The 23,462-nt window shown below is 40.9% G+C and overlaps 1 protein-coding gene and 1 pseudogene across 5 annotated transcripts in view; one reads left to right on the top strand and one right to left on the bottom strand.

The window, feature by feature from the left end:
• Positions 1 to 23,462, top strand: part of LOC111163420 (uncharacterized) — a 423,524-nt gene that overhangs the window by 301,037 nt on the left and 99,025 nt on the right. The gene's annotated exons all lie outside the window — the stretch shown is intronic.
• Positions 17,645 to 19,104, bottom strand: LOC111168588 (poly(A) polymerase alpha-like; annotated as a pseudogene).

Here is a 23,462-nt window from a genome sequence, read left to right as displayed (position 1 = left end):
TATGGAAGATTTCTCATCTCTATAATGAAATTAATATTGTTACTTCCCAGATTTGTGAAGCTTTAATAAGGAAAATGCTATATGTGGGACTTTGCATAGAGAAAGAAAGCACTCAGTAAGTGTGGGGTAGCACTTCATGCACGTGCTAATCTCAAAATGAGAACTTTGACTAAATCAAATAGAATGGTGATAGGCAATTCCACAGGAAAAGAATCACTTTGAAGCAAACATTCTTCTGGGTGCCCTTTAAACACAGGTCTCTGAGAATTCCCACAAAGTTCCAAGGAACATGGGCTCACAAGAACTCAAAAAACTTTAAGCCTGATAGATTTTAGACACCATTCTGATTCTTTGATTCTCAACAGGGCTGCTCATTTGTGACGGTGGTAAATGGGAGACAGTTCCCTGGATCCTAGAATCAAGGATAAAATGTCAAAACTTATTCTTACTGCCTTCATTCTTATTTGATTTTTTCCCATGTGCATTTTTTTATAGAGTGGGTAAGTTTTAATTGCTGAAAGGCAGAAGAGCAACTTTGGGTCATTTGGGTATGCAGACTGGGAATCCCGGGATGCCTTACAATCCAGTGAAATGTGGAGGCTTCAACTTGGCTCACTCAGGGTGAGCACAGATTATCTTTGACATTTACTGGATGGGGACATTCTTGCCACAGGAATGAAGTGTTTTCCAGTTTATTTTAAATGGAGAATGCTCAATTCACTGTGATAGTAGGTTTGGCAGAGTTAGTTGCCTTTCAAAACTCCCCCACCTTGAATGAAACTTAAAATGACTCTGAGTCCGGATAAAGAAGGAAAACTTGACAGAGTAACCCTGGGCACTGAGTATGAGTCATAGCAAAGGAAAGACATCAAGGGCATCTGTCACTTCACATCTCAAAGACCTTGAATGATGTGAGGAATGGACTCCAGGTGGTCACCTGGTCACACCCGTAGCTTCCTCCCTGGCACTTGGACCACTTCTCATGTTACTTAACGAAGGCTATGGAAAAAAATGCCTCCAGCATATATCACTCTCAGATCCTTTATAATCTGCACGTGTGTACACATACACATACACACACGTATGATGAAAAGGGCAGTGAAACAAAAGAATAAAGATAAAATGAGGTATTTCCACCAATGGTTAGAAAATTTGTAAAGAAAGAAAGTAGTGTAGTGCACGTGAATTGCTGGAAGAAAAGCAGAGTTCATTAAAGAAGCATATTATGGTTTCATCTGCATTTCTTTTTGACTCTGGACATGTAAGTATGAGTTAGTAAGCTTATAACGTGCACTATACAATGTTAGGCTCTTATCAAAGGCTTGTTATCTAAAATAGTTACATGATTAGATTGATTTATAAGTATGCGTATTTTACAATGACAAAAATGGGATGCAAAGAATATTTTCAATTACATCTATTATTTCACTATGAATATAATAGCAATAGTTATTCCTATGATTTATTTCACTTGCATACTGAAAAAGACACGAACTCTTAGATTATTATGTTATGCTTTCCCATCAAGAACATTTTCATAGAACTGATTAAGAGTAGCATCAAACAGGCCCATGTATCAAACGTTTTGGTCCTCTGAAATGAGATACATTTTTCTTTTCTAGAACACTTGATAAAGTTTAGCTTCCTGTGGAATTTAATTTGATTCCAATCTGCAAATCAAGCATTGTGTATTTTGTTAATTGATAAATATCAGATGTAATCTATGTGAAAACTAGAGAAAGGTTTGTTTCCTTTTAAAAACACAGTTTACTACATTGGGCAAGGGTTCCCATCTGAGGCCATGAATCCCCCCAAATGTGCAATATTTTGTGTATGAGAAGTAGTGCATCTGTGTAGGTTTGTGTGTGTGTGTGTGTGTGTGGTGTGTGTGCGTGTGTGTGTGTGTGTGTGTGTGTGTGTATGAGAGAGAGAGAGAGATGTTTGTTTGTTGATGTCATTTTTTTTTCTGGAGCAAAGTCTGTAGCTTTTATCAGATTCTTAAAAAGGTCTGTCGCTAAGGACCCCTGTCCAAAAGTAAGAACACTTTCTCAGGTGAGTTATTTGGTTATAAGAGCCTTTTTTCTGCAGATGGAAACAGATTGTGTTGTATTTCTGAAATAATCTTTTCTAAAACATTTATCATCAAAAATCTTAATGTTGGAGAAATTAAAATGGAACCTTCTGCTAGTGTTTAAGAAAGAAGTGTTCAAAAACAGCTTTTGGGAGAGCCCCAGAATTTTACAGTATTCTGCAACTACGGCCTGTTTTCCTGAGACATGAATAATAAAGATATATGGCTCTATTTGACTCAGCGTCTTAAGGCTTATAATTTAGTTGTTCCATTTCACTTTGTTGTTTGCTGAGCGTTCACATCCATAGTTCTTCAACAGTGTCTAGAATTATGAAATTCAATTATGAGATGATTGGAACTTTAGGATAGCATTCAGATAACCACCCTCCCTTCCTTCTTTTTTCCTTTCCTTCTCTTCTTTTTGTTTTATTCTTTTTACTTTTTGTAGTAGTCTAAAAATGGGTGTGTTTTGCAAAGAACTCTGTACAATATTATAAATAATAACAACAACAATAAAGCCTGATCACCTAATATCTTTCTTATATTTATTGCTTATGATTTATTTCTTTAAGAAAAAGGAAAAAAAGTCTCCTACCTCATTAAGTAGGAAAAAATAGCTATCCTTATTAAACTAACATCTGATCTACTGTAGTTCTAACTTCCATTTCAAAGCATTAATAACTTCTCATTGGTAGAAATACTCTGAATAGAGTACCGTCCCTGATTGACTGCAGGGCCCTAATTCAATCACCAGCCTCTGCTGACACTGTGATCCCCAGGGGTGTGGCTTGAGGCTTTAGGAATGGCAGCTAAATCCCAAACCTGAATTACAGCCCCGTTATTCAATCCGGAGCCATGCTTTGTTATTTATAGTACTTAGAAAAAGAGTGTGGACTTTTCAAAGAGGAAAACAATAAATCACACTAACAAGATGACTGGCTCTAATATTAAAATGTAAATCTCTATGATGTAGAGGTAGAAAGATTAATGAGCATATGATGTAGGGTTATTAAAGGTGTGATGGGCGGGAGAGGGAATGGATTATGGGGAAATTAAATGAAGTATTTCACTGGAAGGCAATCAAGTTCCGTGGAAGTTTTAAAATGACCAGCTAGTAGAGCCAGTTTTACTACCATAGTGACCTAACCAAAACTCACAGGCCTTTCTCAGACACCCTTTCCCTTAAAATCCCCAAGTCTTGATGTAGTGACATACAATCACAATGGCGTGCAAACACAATTACATGTTACCGCAATGCTATTGATTCTTTTTTACAGTTATTGCTCTCCTGGGATGGGTAATCATGTCATTTGGGAAGACCTGAAACAAAGGAATAATAAAGTGATGGTTATCAGGAATGACCACCAAGTAATAAATGTACCAAGATCATTTGTCCGAGGTCATTCAAATATATTAATATAGGTTAGAGGAATGAGAAGAAAAACATGTTTTCTGATGGTTTTGCTTGAGATAATACACCAGTTAAGATATTTACGAGTTAATATCAGAGGATCCCAGATTATTGACTCCTGTTTCTGTATAACAGAATCAGTTGCTAAAACCAATTTCTCATCACACACCTTTTAACCTTTGCTGTGGTGTTTTTGCAAAATCCATTTACCTGATCCCTTCTTCCCCTCTGCTTCACCATCCCTTCAATACTTAAGCCTCATTTCCTGCCTAGCAGTTCATAAAAGAAAAATATCACCCCCCTAACCCTCACCCAGGCCACCCTCCTTTTCCTTCAGATTTATAGGTGTTTGTCTTACAGTTTTAGTTATTGCACCTTTGTTTTAAGTTTATCAACCTGTTAAACCCAGCGAGTCCAAACCTTCAGAAATCTGCAAGTTGACGCTCAGTCTAACAATTGAGGTATCATTTGCTTCAGTGCAGAGTCCTGAGGCTGTATCAGAGGAACCTCTGTGAAATGTGGAAAGGGAGACAAATATGGTGTTAAAAAACCCACTCCACCAAAACAACAAAAAGCCTTAACTAGATACGGTTTATACGTTTCTTCAGGGTATATGAACGACACTGGAGATCCAGTGGGACTGATGGATCTGGATGCTTTCTGTGCCTTCAGTCACTTCTGTGGGGTCTAAGAGGGACTTGACCCTCTGCTAAATTTCACTCCAGAAATGTATTGAAGTAAAATTACAGGGACTGCTTACTATAGTTTCTTATGGAGGAACAAACATTTTAAAATTTGTACACGTAAAGGTTCTTCTCTATTAAGCAACTGAGCCTTAAAAAAGAATTTTAAAAATTCTTTATATAGAACTTGGTTTGCTAGTGTTGATCAGTGAATTGTTAGAGAACTAATGAGATGCAGTTCCTTTAACAAACACTTCTATTGTTACTTAGAGTATTTTATATTTTTCTTCTTTGAGGGGAGAGATGATCTCAGGATGGTAGAACTGAAGAGGTTCTTAGATATCTGTTAGTTTGCTAGGGCTGCCGTAACAAAGTACCACAGGCTGGGTACTTGAAAAACAGAAATTTATTTGTCACAGTTCTGGAGGCTGGAAGTCCAAAATCAGTGTGTTGGAAGCTTTGGTTTCTTGTGAGGCCTCTCTCCTTGGCGTATAGATGGCTGCCTTCTCACTGCCTCACATCGTCTTTTCCCTGACTGTCTGGGTCCTAATTTCCTCTTCTTATAAGGACACCAGTCAGCTTGGGTTAGGTCCCACCTTAATGACCTCAATTTTATTTAATCACCTCTGTAAAGGCCCTATCTCCACATACAGTCACATATAAAATACCAGGGGTAGGGCTTCAACATATGAATTTTGAGGGGCATACAGCTCAGCCTGTAACTATATCATAGTCTCTTTATTTTGGACAAGAAGAAACTGAGACCCAGAGAGACAGAGTAGATTGTCCAAGGTCGTCACACAGCTAATTATTGGCACATCTGGCCTCAGGATTGGATCTCAGACTTTGTAATTATTAGTGTCCTCTTGGCCAATGTTTAAACGAAAACAAATAGAAGCTAATAGAGAAGAATGTGAGGCCCCAGCATTGGTCAAAAAGTAAACATTCAGTAATATCTATTGAATGACTGACAGCCTTTCTTGAATTAGAAATAAGGACTTGTTACAGATTTGGTGGCTTTTTAAAGTGTGTGTAGGCAATACATTTAAAAGAATAAGGAAAAGGAGAAACACTTGCAGAATCCATGGAAGAATATTTGGAAGGATTTAATAGGAAGTAACTATTTTAAAAAGTCTTTTATTGATAAAGATGTATTCATTTTTGTGGCAAAGAGTAAAAATAATTTAAGGGATAAACTGAAGTAAAAAAAGAAATTATTCTATTGAACAGTAAAACCCTCTATTTCTTTAAAAATAGATTTCTTAAAAACAAAATAAGATGCCAGAAAGGAATTTCTGAAGGGGTGGTTTTATTTTGCTTCTTCAGACATGAGTTATGTTAGAAGATTACATGCTGTACATGTTTTATATTCAACAATGTGTGCACATTCTAAAGATAAAAGCAAGACAAGGGCAGTTATTCCCAACAATATGAATAATAAATTCCTACTTACCCTGGAAAAGCTGTCTTCATAGGGACATTTACTTTGAGATAATTTTCCCTATTTTTAGTCATTTAGTGTACTGTTAGATATGCCTTTTCTTTTTCCGAACTTCAATTTCCAGCCTCAGTCTAAGTCTGGAAAGTTATTAGAACTTATTTCTTTATATTCTTTTTACCTGTGGTTTAGGGAAAGACACATTTCCCAACTATTACTATTTTGGTGGACCAAATTCATACATACCCTGAGTATTAGTGGGGATATACGTGAATTTTATATACATGGTCATATCTCTAGTAGAAATTGGTTAGCATAGACTTTTAGAGATGCTTACTCTTGCTTTAACAATCATTAGTAGGAATCAACAGAATGGAGTGATGGGAAGAACATGAGCTTAAGAAGCTGACCTGCCTGAGGTCGAATCCTTGGCTGTGTCCTTAGGTAAATTATGAAACTCTGAACCATGATTTTCTCACAGTATGATAAATAATTCCCTGAATTTAAATGAGGTAATATATTGCAAAATATGGCTCTTAGTGGGCACTTAATACTTTTAGTTTCCTTTCTTTTTTCATCAAGCTTATTTCCTATTCAAAGATAGAATTCTGGTGAACTACATGGGCACTTGGGAACATGTTCAAGGCTGATTGATATTACTTAATAAATTCATTGGTTATTCCTGCTAATCTGAGCCCACAGACATCCCTGTGAAATCCTGCCAGAGGTCCTTTGGAAGATGGCATTAGTATAGCATTGACAGCTAAGGGAACTAGAAATAAGCCAAAGGTCCTAAATTGCCAAGCCTTTTACAAAGCCAAACATGATGGAAACTAAATGCCATTTTGGGGGTGATTTGAAAAGCACATGGTTTGGAGTTATTTTGACGGATTAAGTATTTTTCCTGAATCATCTAGGTTAGAAGATTAAAACTTGATTATAAAATAACAAAATGTTTTTAGATATAGGAATAGTTGAGCATAAATCAAATACTCTGGGTTCCTGAGAAAATAATCAAGTGGACAAGTAATGTGGTATTCTTTTCTGTCTGATATTGGAACTAAGAAACATTACAACAGTTTATTGTTCATAGAATAATATATTCTTACAGAACTGTTCTGGAATGCAGGCACTACCCAGAGCTGATTGGTGTTTGGCAACACACCAAAATAATGCCCATGATGAAGGAAAGTTATGAGAATGTAAACTTTTCCCCCTAGTACCTTATGTCTTTTACTTCAAATCCAGATAGAGGTGGTTTCTTAACTCTTCTATGGTTGAAAGACATTCCAGGATAGAAGCTTTCTGGCAGAAAAAGTGACATGATTGTCTAAAGCAATGGGGCTTAACTTTTTGAGTCACAGACCCATTTAAACAAGCTTTGTGGAAATATTTAAAGTCTGTATGATAATATGAAGCCCCCCAAAATGGATGTGAGGTGCCATTCCAGGTTCTTGGCAGTTATAGCCAGTCTCAGTGAGACTTGCCATGTGATGGGAGAAATCCTAACCCTTGCCCCTGATCAGTTCTTTATCCCATTCTCAATAGCTATTCCTTAATTTACTCTTATTTCCATAATTCTTGCCCAAATGCAGTCTCAGCAGGGATCTTTTTTCCTTTCACTAAAAAACTTTAAAATGCTATGTGCATGAACCATCTTAATATCATCCCCACTCTATCCTCACCCCTCTCTCTTTCTCCTTCTCAAATTCAACCGCCTGTGCTTCAGACTCCAGGTCCCTTCTATTTCTTCCATAACTTTGCTGGAAGATCTTCTGTTTTTCATGATCTTTGACCTCTTCTTTTCTAGTGGTGATTTCTACCCCTCAAATAAGCACTCTTACCTCTGCCTGCACTTATGCTAAGAAAACTGGAAACAGGAAAGCCCTCTATGTATGCATTGTGGAAAGTATCAGAGGGAAAGGGTAGCCAAAATGACCACAGCAGAGAAGAAAGGGGCAGGGGGTGCAGTTGGATGGATATGAGAGGAATTTCCTGGCCACTTCCAAGAGCATGCCTGATCGTGCAGGCTGGCCCTGGGGGTGGAGTGAGCTAAGGACCGAGGGAAGGTGTTGCCAAAGTGAGACTCAGAATGAAGCCCTAGAAATGGGGGAATATGAGCACAGGAGAACATGAACAGCACGGAGGCCCTGCATGCCAGCCCACGAATAAGATTAAATATCTCTGGTTGTGGATGAGGTACACAGATGGTGTAGATCAAAATCACCAGAAATTCTCCCTGTTTCTAGGCAGGCCATCCATGGATGATTTAAGATACGCTGTACAATGTGACATTTCTGGTCCACCAGACTTTTTGATGTGACTTTGTGGTAAGAATTCTAATTCAGTATTTCGGATGTACCCAGGGGTACTGGGAGAGGGTCAGACTAGGAAGAGGAGGGCTTGGAAGATGGGGAAAAAGAGCACATGGCTGAGGTCTATGAATAAGATCTTATGCAATTAATAACCAGAGGAAGTGAATGTCACAAATGCATGGATTGAGGGATGTTTGTCAAGTACATGGCTAAAACAAAGACCCATCCACTGACTCTAAAGCCCTGATTTACTTCTCAAAGAATCCTACAAAAAACATGGTGTACTCAATGTCTTGAAGAAACAGATGTCTCCTTATGCTTGTACGATTATGTTTCATTAATGATCACAATCTGCCACTTAGGTAGGTCAGGGTAAGAGTTTCATTGTTCTTCATTTATATACGAGGAAATTGTTGGTTGGAGCAGTAGAGTGGTTTGATCAGAGAGGGAAAGAGTAGAATTGAATCCCACTTACCTGTCTAGAGTTCTACCCGTTGGAGTTCAGCTTCCCTGCTGCAGCCAAATCGTGTCATGCCATGATTTGATATCGTCTCTGGAGAACACAGCCACTCTGGGGGACCCTAGTGCTCTCCCCATCCATGGGAGCCCCGGGAGAAAGCAGCCCCACCTCATGGCTCTGCTGGCTATGGAAGACCAACCTCCTTCCCTTTGCCTTTTAAGGAGTACTTGGTGTTCTCGCTCTTTATAAGCGTCAGTCAGATTTTGGTTATGGAGGGCTTATTGATACTGTTTCATGGATGTTTTAATGCATTTTCATAGCTGGAAGCTAGTTGAGGAGCCAGTTTGAGAAGCTTGTAAATGAGAACTACAGGGAGTGGTCTTTCCCTAACAAATTCTGACCAATTGGCTTCTTAGTATCACATGAGTTTTTGTCATTTTCTGGGTGGACTTTTCTTCCTTGATGAATCTGAGCCTTGTTAGCTTGCAGAAGAATAAATATGACAAGAGTACATATGGGAAATAATTGTTTGCACAGACTTTTGAAAGCCTTCAAGCCCTGAGTCATGTTCTAAGGGCATGCAGGTTGCCCTGATCCACTGTCGGGGGCCAGCACCTTGAGGGCAGGGGTTGTACCTGGATGGGCAAAATCCCCCACCCTCAGAGCATCAGGGTCTGTGGGAGTGGAGCCCTTCACCCTCCCTTCCAAAGCCTGGAGGCCTGTGACTTAATTTTTCTTAAAAAAAACTATTCATTGTAGAACAGTTTTAGATTTATAGAAAAATTGCCAGGATAGTACAGAGAGTTCCCATATACCCTAGGCCCAGTTATCCCTTTTACTCACATCTTACATGAGTAAGATGAGTACATATGTTTTCATGAATGGACCAATATTGACACATTATTAATACTGTTAACTAAAGTGAGCAGCTTATTTAAATTTCCTTGCTTCTTCCCTAATGTCCCTTTTCTGTTCCAGGATCCAAGGCATCCACATTACATTTAGTCATTTAGTTATCGTGTGTCCTTAGGCTCCTTTTGGCTATGTGAACTTTTTAGGCTTTCCTTGTTTTTGATGACCTCGACAGCTTTGAGGAATACTGGTGAGGTGTTTTGAACACTGTTCCTCAATTAGGATTTGTCTGACGAGATTCTCATCATTCCACTGTGGTTATGGGTGTTGGGGATGAAAACTGCAGAGGGGATGGGCCATCCTTATCACATCATATCAAGGGTACATATTATCAGCATCACTGACGTTGAGCTTGAGCACTTGGCTGAGGTCATGTTTCTCCACTGTAAAGTTACTTTCCCCCTGATACCAGTAGACCAGGGTTCTTGGCCTTCCCCAATCAATAGAAATTGATAAGAGACCAGTCAAGAAATTCAGTCAAGGCTTTATTGGGGCCCCTGCCGCAGCAGGGGGGAGTGAAAACAAGTAACAGGTTCCCTTGCTCGCTCCCCTGTGGGAGGTGAGCTGTTTCCTTATATGGGACGAGGGTAGGGGTGTGTCCAGGGGTCGGGCCAGTGGGGTGTCTTAGGTGGTTTGCGCACCCCTTTGGTGGTGCTGAGTGCAGGGGCCATGTGCAGTACCCTGCTTTTTCTCCTGGCTCTTCAGAAGTGGCAGTTGGGTTTTTTTTTGGTCTCTTTGTATCTTATTGTCCAGAATTTGCTCAAACTGCAGTGCACACAGTAATTTTTAGTCCTTTATAGTTTCTTTTTATTTTGTTGTTGGACCAGATGCTTGTCCAGGTGCAAGCACTGTAGCAAAGGGTCCCAGATCCCAGGTCCCAGCCTATCTCAACCCTACCTTTCTATGCTGTCCTCTCTGAAAGGAAGTCACTTCTTGCAGTCCATGCTTGCGAGGGGCATTATGCTCAATTTCCTTGAGGGTAGAGGGTCTATGTAAATTATTTGGAATTATTCTACATGGTATGTTTGATTTCCCAATTATTTATCTATTTAGTCATTTATTTATATCACTATGGACTTGTGGACACTTACTTTATACTTTGAATTATAATCTAATACTACTTTATCTGTTTTGTTGCTCAGGGTTTCCTAGCTCTGTCTATTGGGAGCTCTTTCAATTGGTTCCCCTGTCCCTTTGACATGCCCCTGTTTTATGGGGTTAAAAGTTTCAGTGTTTCCTTGCTTTCTAGTGCTACAAGATACTCCAGGCTCATACTGTATATTTCAAGCTCTAGAATCAACCATTTCTCCAAGGAGCCCTGGTTCCTTTTACTGAAGAATAGCATTAGAAACCATGATATGTGTCCTAGTTGTGCTGGTTGCTTTTGGAATGTCATTGCTGCACTCATATATATCAGGTGTGCTGATATATATGAGTGTATACTGACCCATGTATCTAGACACATCTATAGATAGTCCCATAGGCAACCATCTGTTTCTATACGCAAATGTGAGTTTACACTGGTATCAATAACTCTAGAGACCGGAACTGAAATTTGACATATGATAGTGGGTTTTCTCCTTTATTCTGGAAAGTTATAGCTTTCTCCTTGTTTTAACCAGAGATTGGAGGGGCGGCAGATGGGTAGTGCAAGGAATGGGAAGAATTACAGACGGTCCATAGCAACATGAGAAGCAGCAGAGGAAAATAGAGGCAGCTACGGTTAGTAGAAATAGAAGTATCAAGTAGAACATTCTGGGTGCATTTTGGTGTAGGCGCAACAGTTTAATAGGCCTATTGTAGCCACCTAAAGAAAAGTGTCAAGAAAGAGAGTCAAAACTCCTACAGATGAGAACAGTTTAGAAGTCTGGGCTCTTAGAGAAATAATCAACAATGCCTATAACTCGGCAGAGTCACCAGCACTCTTCATTGTGATTCTGGTCATCAAGAAAGGTTGTGGCCTGTTTACTCTATTTATCATGGTTGGGGGCACATAATATATTTTGGAAAAATTTCCATTAGAGGGGTTAAAAATTGTTTTGGTGCTTTAAGCATTATTAGATTTGAATTTTCTGCCTTAGAGTCCACATTTGCTATGAACCCAGATTGCTAAATCCAAGGCCTCCCGCTGAGATTTCTAGAAGCCCAAATTTTGTAAAAAATAAAGTTGCTTATAAGAAGATTTGATTTTAATGAATTTCTGAACTGTGTCCCTTGAGCTGCAGTGTTACTCTGACCCGCTTTGCCTTGGTCCCTGGCCCTTGGCAGCCAGAATTTCTGGTTAATCAGTCCCTCCATTCCCAGGCCTGGGGAAGTCTGCCTTTTTTGAGATATTCACTGCCTGTTGCTAAATGAAGTCCAAGGAAGCTGCTTCCAGCTGGGTAGAAGGTCTGAATACTTTGGACCCTCAAAAGGTGGCTTCAAGGATCAGAGATGCATGTCATCCACACTAGCCACTTAAACCCCACCCTCCTCCCTTTCTGAACAGGCAGGTTTAGGGGCAGTGATGTTGAGAGGCAGAGAGAGGTTCTGTGTCTTTCCTTCTCTTCCTCTCCTTCCCCCTCCCCCTCCTTCCTCCCTCTTCTCCCCACTCTCTTATTTGTTCAACAAATATGTCTGGCCCCTTACCATGCCCCTGGCACTGTGCTGGCTCCGAGGAGGCCAGTGGAGTCATGGACTTTGATATGTTGGAGCCTTCACTCTAATTGGAAAACAGACATGAAACAGTGTACTCAGCTCCTCAGTTATTCAGTTGTGTTAGGTGCCAGCACAAATGGGATCTCACCTATTTGGTTGAGGTGGGTTGAGGCTTCTCTGTTGATTGAGATCTAAAGGATTCTGGTGTTCACTTCGACTAACTATAGTCCTGAGCTAAGCAGTCTGCCTGTGCTGTCCTATCTAATTCTTCTACCAGTACATCACCTACTTGGCCACTCTTACCCTATTTTATCTTCAGTTTACAGATGAGCATCCTGAGATACAAAAGGCTAAGGAGCTTGCCCAAGGGCACAGAGCAGTGAAGTGAATGTTTCAGGACTTGCTTGAGGTCAATCTGGATACAAAGCCTGTGCTCATTGCCACCTGGTGTCCTACCCACCTCCCTGCTCCGCAGGTCTCATCAAGGGAAAAGCAAGTGGGGGGTGGGAGGGGAAGTCATCAAATAATGAGTAGAAGTTTCCTGTGGTCAACAATCTAGTCACCTGTTCCACTCATTTCACCAGGGACCATTGAACAATATTTAGCTATAATTATTTTTAAAAGGCTGACCAAAGGTTTTCGTCTTTGAGCCCCACAGGTACAGGATGGTCCTTGTCTGAGCCTTTCAGGGATGGATTAGAACAGAGCAGTTATTACTCAGCCACCGCAGTTATTACACCACATAGAGTATTCACTGAATGTATGTGGTACGTTAACGTTGGTTAATTTGTTTTCTTCGAGACCTTTGAATCGTCCTCTCTATCCAGCTGCCACTGCCTTTTTTATTTCTGAGTCATTATCTCTGACTTAGACCAATGCAATGCAATCTTCATTTGTTTTTCTTCTCATCTCTTTTCAATCTATTTTCTGTTGCCTCTTCTGTTTAAAACCCTATAGAAAACCTCCACTGCTGACGGAATAGAGTCCAACACAGCCTCCTCATGGCCTGCGGAGACCTGCACTTTCTCCCTTCTCAGCTGCATCTCCCTCCACACCTTTGTTCTCCCCCCATGACCTAACCATTCTCAGAAGCCCCCCTCCCCTTTTGCCTGTTATCGTCTGCCTTTGCCCTTATTCCTGGCTGATCCTCCGTGCTTCCGCTCTGTGCAGGTGCTCCTTGGCAACCCATCCCCGCCTCTGTGGACTGTTGCATTATGGAACAGATCTCTGTTATCATATGGTCAGCAGACCTTTTCTGTAAAGGGCCAGATAGCAAATATTTTTGGCCCTGCAGGCAACAGCATCTTCAATGCAATGACTTAGATCTGCTATTGCAGTTTGAAAGCCACCATAGTTGATATATAAGCAAATGAATGTGTCTGGGTTCCTATACAATGTTACATACAAAAATTGGCAGCTGGTCGGATATAGCCCCCAGCCTGTAGTTTGTTGTGGAACATTCCAATCATTTGTTTACTTGTCTCCCATCCTTACTAGCTGGTGAGTTTCCTAAGATGAGAGAGCGGGTCTTGTTCATCTTTCTATTTTCAGCGTCTAATCTGGGCCTGGCACATAGTGAGTGTTGAATAAATCCTGCACGGATGAATATGTGAGTGAATAAATTAATCAAGTCAAATCAAGTTGGAAACTAAGCATTTAATGGCGTCAGTATGAACCGTGACTGAGTGAATCATGGTGAAAGTAGAAACGTCAGGTCTGTACAGGGGGGAATAAATATTTTTTGCTCATCTCAGGGGACTCAGATATAGTACCTTTGACAGGATCTGGATCAGTGTGGCTAGAAAGCTTTGACCCTTCCGTTGTTGGGCTGCCAAGGGTTAAAAGGAGCCTGAAGCCTTGGGCGGTGGGACCAGTTCTCCACCATTCTAGTGTCTGTAAATAAATAGTGTTAAAACTCAAGAGTAAGGTTATTAAATGTGGATTTTGCTTCGTACCTGCCACTTTCTGTGGAGGAATCTTAGTCACTGATGGGTTTGCTCCAGGGGACGCTAAGTGTTTGCGTGCACAACCCTCAGCCTTTATGCAGTTTAGGATTGGAAACTGCTATAGCCCAGCATTTACTGACACACAAGGGTTGGCCAGGCCTTATTCATTCAGCCCAAGGTACTGCAGGGGTGACCAGTTCCCTGTGGTGGGAGAGTTCATAGACTTTCTAAGTAAGGTCTTCTGAGTTGGGAGAGGCTATCTGGAAAATTCACTTACTCTGAGCATCTCTTTCCTTGACAAAACAAGAAAATGAAGAAATTAGTGTGCTACCAGGGAAACACATCATCACTTGTTGGGTCTCTAAGATAGACTTTTTAAAAGAACTTTTCAATGTTACAGACATCTTATTGAGCCAAAGAAATTACAGAGTTATGTTGAGTAGCATTTGGGTACTGACTTTTGATTTGGTAGGAGAGGAAAATCATGGGCACACAGGGCATTTAGAAATTTTTTCCCTTGTGTAAAATGGAACAGAGGAACACAGGATAGACACTTTGATTGGAAAAGGGAACAAATGACTTGCACTTAGCTGAATTGGATTGATTTTCCTTTTTACTGAATACTTTCCTCTATTTTGTGCTATTTCAGTTTGCTTCGCAATACCAGGTCCAACTCCTCCCATAGGATTTCATACCATGAAGAAAGGAAAAGTAAAGAGCCATTTCTGTAAGAATCCTCAAAACATAGTATGATAAACCTAATGCATAGATATATTTTCTAGGTTATTTTTGGTCCAAATGTGTAGATTTCCAAAATTGTATAAAGCTGAACATTAAAAAAAAAAGATAGCAGACATTCCAGCCTTTCAGTTGGACTCAATAAATATTTGGTGAGAGCCTCTTTTGTGCCTCTAGGTATCATACTATAAACTAGGATACAGTGATGACTGAATGTTTCCCCACTTTCCAGGAGCCCAGAGTCTGATTGGGAGGTGCTCCAGTTGCCTGCTTTTGGGTAACAAACTGCCCTAGACTGAGTGACATAAAACAACAACCGTTTTATTTTGCTCACAGATTCTGTGGCTCAGAAAATCAGACCGGGCATGGTGGAGTAGGCTTCTCTATGCCCCACAATATCTGGGAACTCGGCTGGGAACATTCCAGTGGCTGGAAGAGACTTGAGTGGCTGAGGCTGGAATCATCCAGAGGTTTCCTTACTCCCATATGTGGTGTCTGGGTTGGGATAACTCAAAGTGTAGGCTCAGCCGGAGCTGTCGATTGGAGCATCTACACATGACCTCTCCATGTGGCTTTAGTTTCTCTAGCATGGAAGCTGCCCCCAAAAAGGAACACCTAAGAGGGGCATCCAAAGAGAGAGCTTTCCAAGAGACCAGGGTAGACGTTGAAAGAGCTCTTTTGAACTATCCTTGGAAGTCATGCACTGTTACTTCTTCCACATTCTGTGGCTACAAGTAAGTCACTATGGACACCCCAAATTCAAGGGGAGAGAAATTGGACTTTACCTCTTGAAGGCAGAATGGCAAGGATACAGCAGAAGAGTATGGGAGATGTTGCTGCAATCACCTTTGGAAAATCTAGCCCGCTGCAGAGAATTAGACATGTAAACATGTAACTATAATATACCATAGGAAATGTTTCAGTTACCTTGCTGGGAAATAACCCACTCTGTAGCTTACTGCCTTGAAACAACAATTATCAGTTATCAGCTGGTGGGTCTGTGCCATATGGAGTTGAATGGGGTCACCCATTTGGCTGCATTGAACTAGGAACTTGGAATGCCCAAGATGGCTTCACTCATGTCTGCTGCCTCAGCTGGGGTGGCTGGAATGGCTTGGGGGCTCCTTAGTTCTCTTCCGCATGGTCTTGTGTCAAATAGTAAACTCGTCCACGCTTCTTTATCTGGTGTCTGGCTTCTTTTAAGGCTTAGTCCCAGAGCTGGCACGGGGTTACTTCTACTGGATTCTAGTCAAGTCACAAGGCCAGCCAAAATTCAAGGAGTGCAAAATACACTGGAGGAGTGGCATGTACATAAAGGGGTGGGGGAGGTTATTGGTGACCATTTTTGGAGAAAATCTACCACATTAGAGGTGTCAAAAATGCTCTGAGATCACAGATGGAGGATCAGTTTTGTCAGGTGGCCTCTGAGGGTTTCTGTGTCAGGCTGTGGAGACAGGGTGGGTGCTGGTGGGGGCATGGTAGATAGTGGGGTATCCAGGGAAGATGTAATATTTGAACTCTGAATGCCCTAGGTAGACAAGATGTGGAAGCATTATAGGCCCAGGAAATTCCATGAGTAATGACAGGGAAGCTGGAAAGGGCATGGGGACTAGAGGGCGGTGCAGTAGAGCTACAGCAGTATGTGTATATATTCGGGCACGAGAACGTGGTGGATCTGGGGTAGAAAGAAATGTCAGGAGATCAGGCATGTTCGTGAAGGACTTTCTGGGTCTTGCTGAGGTAGTTGGATCTCATTATATTGGGAATATGAACTGAGAGTTTTTAAAAGGAGGAAACATAAGAGATGAACTAGAGGGAGGAGAGATTAGATGTAAGGAGAGCAGTTGTGATGATATTGTGACAGCTCAAATGAGATCTAATCAAGATTTGTACAACAGACAGAAGGGAAAGGAACCTCCGTGAGGCAAGATATAGAGAAAAAGCAAAAACCATTTGTTCAGAGAAACTGGACCAGCAGGGACAGTGTTGTATATAATCTGAGGGCCATCAGGAGGGTAACCTGCCAAAGTCCTCTTCTATTTATTGATATTATCATTCTGGAATTCTCCTGTTGTGGTTGGTACATTTGTATTAAGACTTGCCTGTTCCTTTAGTCCCCAGAGCAAATCCTAGTGTCCACGACTTCATCAGAACTATTTCCTTGGAACAAAAAAAATCCAAAGTAGTATACAACCAGCATGGAGTTTTTAGAACTGCTGCCTCGGAAGCATTGACATTAATCTGAGCTTTATGGAAGCTAACTGGATACTAGAGGCGTTTCATTTCTACATAGGCTCAAACTTCTTACCACTGTACAGGTGTTTCCAGTAGAACAGACTAGCCATTCACCCATCCAATAAATATTTTTCAAGTGCCTACTATGCAAAGCACTGTTCTTGGAGATGGATATGGCAGTGAGTAAAATAAAGTCCTTGCTCTCATGGATGTTCTTTATATCCTAGTAACATGGATTTATCAAACTCAGAGAGGCTTTGAGAACTGGATATGGAGTTTTATCAGGCTGACCTGGTATAAGTGATGTCCTCTCCTCAGTGGGTTAGGTGTGCATTTTGTGGTGTCTCAGACCATAGAGTTGGCTGCACTTACCACTCATCATTAACTTGGGCGATCACTTATCATTAACAAGGAAGTCGTCCTAAGAGCCTGAGCACAGAAGTGACAGTATGTGGCCTCCCAGAGAAGGAAAGGGACATGCTCAATTGCTGGGACCCAAAGTTTTGCCTGCTTGTGCCTATTCAAAGTCTGACATCTGAGGAGTATGTTCATTCACATTGTGCATTTGTTTCCATCCCATTTGATTTATTTTTTAACACCCATTAACTGTCATGCCTTTGCCTCTGAAATGGGTCTCCAGTAATTGCTTGACGGGAAGGATTTTGGCTGTGAGGGAATGTGTTTCCAGTTGCTGCCTTTTCTAGTAGCATGCACAAGTGTAAAGCAGAAGCCTAGGGGCCACATGCCACAGAGAATTAGAGCAGTTTTTCTCTGGGCTGTATGTATGTATGTATTTTTTCAGTGTCTACAATCAATTTTGATTTAATATGATCTAAATGCACACCGTTTAGAAAATATCAAGAAAAACTTATGTACAAGAGTTGACATTATTGCATTTGGTTAAAGCTGGCAAGTTCTTGCTACTAGCATAGCCCAGGAAACACCAAGGAAACGAATATATTGGAAAAGATGTTGTGGTGTTTGGCCCACAATTTGGTAGCTCTCGGGGTTAACCTGAAATTGTCTATGTTTGGTACTAGATGTAAAATTTCATCAGTTACCCTGCAACCATTAAGACTTCTTATGCATCTTATATCTAGATTTTTAAGCAGACTTTCATCTCTTAAGTCCAAGTCTTCTGGGGTAGTCTGTGGTGCTAATCTTGCAAACAAAATATCAATCTCTATCCCAGCAAAGCACAGTTTGATAACTGGTACAAAAACCTCCTCAGCAGCTCTTAAATCTTTTACTTCTTCCTGTAATTTCAGCTTATCATAGAGTGAGGTGAAAAAGTCACTTCAATCAACATGTCTTGGTGCAACACACAACTCATCAATATCGGCACCTTTTGTATGTACTCTTTTTTTTTTTTTTTTTTACGGTACGTGGGCCTCTCACTGCTGTGGCCTCTCCCGCTGCGGAGCACAGGCTCCGGATGCGCAGGCCCAGCGGCCACAGCTCACGGCCCAGCCGCTCCGCGGCACGGGGGATCCTCCCGGACCGGGGCACGGACCCGCGTCCCCTGCATCAGCAGGCGGACTCTCAACCACTGCGCCACCAGGGAAGCCCTTGTATGTACTCTTAATCCATAAGATCCAAATGTAAAAATTTTCCCCCCAATATTTTCAATTACAGACTGTGGAAGATTCTTGCTTTCACTGATTTCTTGTATCCACTCTTTTACCAGGTTATTTAATTTTCCCCAAATTAAAATTCTGTGCTGCAGTCCCTCTTCCTCTTCAAAAACCCCAAAAGGCTTCAGAGTCTCAGTTCTTTCCTGTGTAAGTCAGTCTCCTTGGGGGCTGCTAAACTGATGGGAGAGGTAATGCCACAGTGCTTCTGTGGCGGCTGTGTTTGTTGTGATCCCTGCGCTGTAACTGGAAAAGGCATTGTCTCCTGCGCGGGCACCGTCCAGTCACTCCCCTGCTGCTGCTGCCTTGGGCATGACCCACTGAGGCAGGAAGGAGGGGGGTGCCTGCCTCAGCCCTGGGTCCAACCCCACTCCTGCACCCTCTCCCGTGGCTTTAAGTGCTTCTCCTCTGGGTTGTATAATATTTAGATGGGCACTTAGAGCAGTCCAAGTCTTGACATTAATAAAACTTGGAAGGGCTACACTGCAAGGTAAATGTCTTTCTGGGTAACTCTGAATTTCACCTATAGTAAACCTTCTGGTATTCATCAGAATTCTGTTAGCTGGTACTTGCATACAATTGTAGTTAAGTGATATTTCTTGCTAACCATGGTGACTATAAGGCCCAGAAATATTTTGAAAAACCTTTAACTGCCTCATCAAAGAAAGGGGATGTTCTTTTAGAGTACTGAGTATATTTTATGATAGTCTAAATTACTGATTCACATATGGAGCACATATTAACCAGAGCATCTCCCTCGGCAACCAGGCAAGATAACTAATAATTTATGATAAATTTTTTTAAGCTCAAATTTTTAACTTCCTTTTTTAGCCGACTTGCATTTTTTTTTGGACCATGCTTTTGTTCAGTTATGTGCACCGCACTCTCAATGACTTAAATGGTAAAAAATGGCCCACAGTTTATCTGAAATTCAAACAGCTGTTGTCTTTACATTTTTATTAATATGTATTAATGTTTTCAAAGTAATTTTGCTGCTGGAATGAGAGTGTGCTTGTGTGTGTGTGCGTGTGTGTGTATTGTGTATGTGCACACGCACACACATCATTCTTCTCAGAGGCATTTTTGGCAGATAAGAACATGATCTGACTAGCAGATATATGATCTCATTTTTTTTCCTGGGTAGTTTGCAATTTGGATTTAGGCTCAAAGGATTAAGTGTTTTAGCCTATGATGATTTCATAGACACCAATGCCTAGAACTTCTAATCTGCACCCCTAAGCTATTTGGTAATTTTTGACTATACAAATTATAGAGCCTCTGTGAGCCCATTCTACTAAGATGGAAAGGAGTGTGATGCCTGTATTTTGGGAAGATGACTAGAACCTTTGAAGCATTTAATTCTTACTTTCAACATTTTGTTCCTCAACAAGGATATTTTGGAAGCAGTAGTAGCAGGAGTTTACTTTTTTTGGAATTTCCTCTATGTTCATTTTTGGTGGCAGTTTTTGATGAAAAAGACACCAAGGATAACACTCTATGCATACCTATCTAAAAATGAGAAAGTGAGGATACTGCCTTTCAGCTGGAACCCTCAAGGCGTTATCTAACCACTGAAAACTTGATCTAAATAAAAATGGGATTAAGAATAGCAGAGATCAGAGGTGGGCAAACCCTCACATCTGCTGTGTCATGTTGCCTTTTCCTATTCATTCATCCTAAACATATTGGATGAACAGCTATAATGTGCCAGGCACTTTGTGTGTGTGTGGATATATCAGTTAAAATAGATAAAGATCCCTGTTTTCATGAACTTTACTTTCTAGTAGGGGGAGATGGGCAATATAAAATAGACATGATAATTAAGTAAATTGTATGATACACTAGAAGGTGATAAATGTTTTTCAGAGATAGAAGGAGAGCAGGGTAAAGGAGATTCTGAAGCTTTGGAACTGGTGGGGGAGATTTGCAATTTTAGGTAACCATATTAGGTCTTACTGAGGAGTTGGCATTTAACTGAACTAGTGAGACAGCTAGTCATACATAAATCTGGGAAAGGAATGTTCTAGGCAAGGAGACTGCCAGTGCAAATGCCCTTCCGCAGGAATGTGCTTGGAGTGTTGGAAGAACACAAGGAGTCCAGTGTGGCTGGAGATAGTAGGTGATGAGGTCATCGGCATCACTGCGGAGTCAGTCCTGCAGGACCTTCCTGGCTTTTGTAAGGCTCTCAGCTTTTTCTCTGGGAGGAGAGGGAAATCACTGGAGACTTTTGAGTGAATAAGCGGGATGATCTGCCTTATATTTTAAAGGAACTCCTCTGGTTGCCATGTCGAGACTAGACTTCAGTGGGTATATAAATTTCCTAGGTTTTCTGTAACAAAGTACCGCAAACCAGGTAGCTTAAAACAGGAAAAAGTTATTCTTTCAGTTCTAGAGGCCAGAAGTTGAAAATCTAGGTGTTGGCAGGGTTACCCTCCCTCTGAAGTCTCTAGGGCAGAACTCTTTCTTGCCACTCCTGAGCTTCTGGTGGCTGCTACCAATCCTCGGTGTTCCTTGCTTATAGCTGCATCATTCCAATCTCTGTCTGGTTGTCACATGGGCTTCTCTTCTATGTGTTCCTTTGTTTCTATGTGTTTTCTTCTTTCCTTATAAAGACACCAGTAGTTAGATTTAGGGCCTATCCTAATCCAGTATGACATCATCTTAATTTAGATCTTAATTACTTTTGCCAAGACCTTAATTCCAAATAAGGTCATATTCACAGGTACTGGGTATCAGAACTTGAACGTGTATTTTGGGGAGGCACAATTCAACCCATTAAATTGGAGGTAGAGGAGGGAGACCAGATGGGAGACAGGAGCACAGATGATGAGGACCAGAGTGGGAACAGTGAGATAGTGAAAAGTAATCTAATTCCAAATGTGCTTTGAGGGTAGAGCTAATGATTCCCTGACAAACTGGCTATGAGAGAAAAAAAATCATCAAGGATAATGGTATGATCTGAATGTTTGTGTCCCCCTAAAATTTATATGTTGAAATCCTAATGCCTAATGTGATGGTATTAGAAGGTGGGGCATTTGGGAGGTACTTAGGTCATGAGGGTGGAGCCCTCATGAACGGAATTAGTGCCTTGTAACTGAGGGTCCAGGGAGATCCCTAACTCCTTCTGCCAGACGAGGATGCAGTGAGAAGGCTCCAGCTATGAACCAGAAAGAGGACCCTACCCAACTATGCTGGCACCATGATCTTGGACTTCCAGCCTCCAGAAGTGTGAGCAATAAATTCCTGTTTTTAAGATACCCACTCTGTGGTATTTTGTTATAGCAGCCCAAACGGACTGAGATAAATGACTCCAAGACTTCAGGCCTGAGCAACTGGAAGAAAGAAGTTGCAATTAGCTGAGATGGAAAGATTGGTTTTGGTGAAAAGATCAGGAGTTCAGTTTTTAATTTAATTTTGAGATGCCTTTTAGATGTCTAAGCAGAGGTGTCCTTGTGCAGTGTGGACTGTAATGAATCCATGTTACCTCTGGTGTCACTTAGTAATCTATTAACCACTGAAAATTCACAATTTGGGGACAAACTGCACAGGCAAACCATGGTTTCCATCATGGACAGGCCAAAACCAAAACTTCTTTTTATCCATTAGTTATCTTTTCTTCCAGCAAAACCTTCTAACTTTACTTGTTCTTCAGAAGCCCACATTATTGGGTCTGCTGTCCCTGCCCAGTGACTCATCGAGTAGCATTTGAACAATAAGGAGCTCCTAAATCAGTTGTGGGGAATTACAGAGGGACTCCTGGGCTAGAGTCACCAAGAATTGACAGTCAATGTAAAATGTATTTCTGTTGTCTCATCTGATCACTGTGGAGACTCCAATTCAACATTCTCTCCAAAACTTCTCTGTGCTCATATGTTCTCTTTCCTCTCAGTTTTCGTCATATAAACCAAAGCCTGGCACCACTGAGTGCTGGGTTAGCAAGTGAGGCATGGTAGCTGTGGGGCCTCCCCATAGCCGTGAGGTAGCCGATTTCTGATGGAAACTGCACTCCCTCTGGCCAGCAGAGTCCCTTTTAGTAACCTAAATTCACTAAACACATTGTATGAAAATGGGCTTAAACTTGTAGAGTTAAATTTGGGTTGAAAAATCATACTTACACTTCTCACTATTTTTCCAGGAAATCCTTTTCTGGGAATTATGTACATTTATTTTGCCAACTTCTCTTACTTTTTGTCCAGGATAACACTGCACTTCAACTGGTAATTTCCTGAATTCTTAGTCTAAGCATTCTTAGTCCAAGTTTTTGAAACCAGTAGTCTTTGGTTCAGTAGGTTCTCTTGTAAATATGTAGTGGTCACTATTACTGATGCTTACCAGTGATACCTTCAAATCATGTCTTGAGTATGAGGGAGACTCGTAAGGTTGTAAATTGTTTCAACTGTTTTGCACCTTTATTCAAAGATTATAATTTTAGCATTTTTTCAATAAGACATTGATATAAAAATCGTGGAATATTAATTTACTCAGCAAATGTTACTCAAGGTAGTGAGGATACATGAAGAACAATATGGACAAAAAAAAATCCTGTTCTTTCATAGCCTTCATTCTAGAGGGGAAGGCAGAAAATTAACAAACTATGTAAATAAAATACTCTCTCAGATGGTGGTGATAGCTATAGAAAAAAATAAGGTAGTCATAAAGTATGGAGAATGTTGGGGGGAGACGGAATGTTGCAGTTGTAAATAGGGAAACCAGAAACAAATGTTAAGAAGAAGATACTTGAGTAAAGACCTTGAAGAAGTATGAGAACCACATAAATATGGGGGACAAGAGAGTCAAGCACCAGAACAACAAGGGCAAAGGCCCTGAGGCAGAAGAAGCCCTGACATGTTGAGAGAAGAGAAAGGAGGCCAGGTGGCTTAGAGTGAAGAAAGTGAAAGAGACTTTAAAACAAAGACTCCTACAAGAGACAAAGAAGGACATTACATAATGATCAAGGGATCAACCCAAGAAGATATAACAATTGT

This window comes from Delphinapterus leucas, chromosome 12, assembly GCF_059928025.1.
Source record: "Delphinapterus leucas isolate spDelLeu-1000000601 "Yukka" chromosome 12, BTC_Dleu_Yukka2, whole genome shotgun sequence".
NCBI lineage: Eukaryota > Metazoa > Chordata > Mammalia > Artiodactyla > Monodontidae > Delphinapterus > Delphinapterus leucas.
The sequence above is the reverse complement of the archived record's forward strand: the minus strand, read 5'-3'. Positions and strand labels throughout refer to the sequence as shown.